This window comes from Coturnix japonica, chromosome 14 (assembly GCF_001577835.2).
Source record: "Coturnix japonica isolate 7356 chromosome 14, Coturnix japonica 2.1, whole genome shotgun sequence".
In the NCBI taxonomy this organism is placed as follows: domain Eukaryota; kingdom Metazoa; phylum Chordata; class Aves; order Galliformes; family Phasianidae; genus Coturnix; species Coturnix japonica.
In genome coordinates this window covers 1,009,527-1,011,805 of record NC_029529.1, presented here as the reverse complement: position 1 = coordinate 1,011,805, position 2,279 = coordinate 1,009,527, and positions in this window count along the sequence as shown.

The window sequence follows — 2,279 nt, the reverse complement described above, 5'->3', positions numbered from 1 at the left end:
ACGCCAGAACTCGAAAGACGTCAGTCTAGTCTGCGACCGAGTTAACATAGAGTCCAGGTCCCGTGACCTATCATGTTGCTCTCTGGGAGATGTAGTCTTCTTCTGTAAGTTGCAGATTCAGTAAAATTATTCATGCTTTATATGATGTTATGATGTGGAATACTGATAGCAAAATTACAAAATTATTAAACCATGACACAGTGCCATCTAGAAGTGCAGTGCTGAACGCAGGAAATATTTTGGAGCTTTAAGTTCAAAGTAATGAACCAAACCAACCCAAGCCTCCATAATGATCCTTCCTACATCACTCACTGCTCCAGGGGCTGGGGAAGGTGTGCCTCCATGTCCCAGGGCTTGAACTTCCAGAGGGGATCAGTGCTGATGGAAGACAAACTACTTATAACATCAGATGGTGCTTAATCAAAGTGTAGCTCCTGCCCAGGGGAATGTTGGCTACCTGACAATGTAGAGATTGAATTGTAATTAATCTGATAGAGGTTAGCACTGATTTTGCCAATTGTAAATCTTTCCTATGAAAGTCACAGCTCATTTAGCTCCTCTGTGAGCTGAGTTCCTTTTAATGTTATTTAATGTATAATGCCAATGCAAATGCTCTCCTGTTTCACTAACCATTTATGTAACTGTTTAAGTAAACCTAAACCTTCCAGGAAACTCAGAGCTGCAATTTGAGGGCTGCCATGAAACCTTCAGTGCTTGCAGCTCTTTGCTGTTCATTTGGGCATTAATAACTTCAGTTATCCCCAGATAAATTCTGCGCGTGGCCCAGGGAGAAGAGAAAAAGAGAACAGTGAGCCATGAATACACCCTTGGCTTCAGAAACTGTTTCATGAGGAGAGACACTCTGTGACCAAGTCTTGCAATTCTACCAGCATGTGAACTGCAGGGAAACAAAGCAGAAAACCCCCTCATATGACAGATAAGAGAAGTGATGTCTTCCAGTCAGCTCTTAGACACATTATTTTGCATGAGTCTTTTTTCTCAGTTCCTGTTTTCTCGCAGTGCCCTTTTTACTTCCCCTGGTGCTGGAAATCAAAGGGATGAAAAGGGAGAACTACACAAGAAATGTTCCTTCTTTTCCGAGCATGCACCCGCCTCGATGTACATGCTGGGCTTAGTGTGACTGCTAAGGGGAAAGACTGGCTCCATTCTCTGCAAGCTGGTAACGTGCTGGGTGCTGTACCTGGGAAGGGCTGGAACACTAATGGGTTTGTTACAGGAAACAGAGAGGCAGCACAGCTACCGGGAAACTGCAAATGATCCTCCAGGGCTGGAATGGGTAAGGACAGCAAGTCTAAATAGACCCAAAGCCAACACGAGAACTTTAACGTCCTGACTTATGTTGATTAATTGCTTACATCGATTAGAGATCACTAATTTAAAACTGATTATGAAAAACAAAGAGTTTTACATTGGATAGTTGTACAAGTGGCAGCATGCAGTTCAGACCCCAGCAAACAGATTTCTGCTTCCTCCAAAGCAGGGCACAAAGCAAACCCAAATTACTGCAGTCACAGAATCAGTGTCTCAGAAGAGGGACTGTTTGCGCTCCGCCGCTCACTCGTACTGTTCCACATACGGCACTAATAACAAGCACTTTTGTCACGCGTACACACACACGAAACAAGTATTTGCCTCAAAGATTCAGACATAACGTGCCTCGTCCATAAGATGGCGCACGTTGCGCCCCAAACTCTTTGCAGCATCGGACACAAAGCCTGAAATCCTTTACTGAAGTTGCTCCGCTGCTCCGTGCCGGCACCGACCGAACGAGGTGAGCATCACACAGAGCCCACAAACCCGGCCGCAGAAAACCCATGGAAAGTCAAGTCCACAGCTGCGAGACGTGGTGAATGGGCAGGAAAAGAAGGTGGATGTCCTTTTGTTAAAAATGATTTTATGGGACTGTGGTTTGAGTAAACCTTATTGACAGCCCATAATTTATGAGTGTGATTTGTGGCAAGAAAGGGAAAAGATCAATTTAAAAATCACTCATATGCAGAGATGGAAGTTACATCCATTGCTCATTAACGACAGAACACCCCCAGCCATCCCTAAGCCCCTCAGTAGCTTTACATCCCATACATATGATTAATGGAATTACATTTCTCATACATACAAAAATTACTATACTTTCTAAAGCACAGAATGCCATCTATAAGCAGAAAATATGTGCTAGGACAGACGATATTTAGTGGATAACTACATCTGTTTCCTTCCTATTTCCTTCCTACACTCACCACACCTAAAAGAGATTCCTG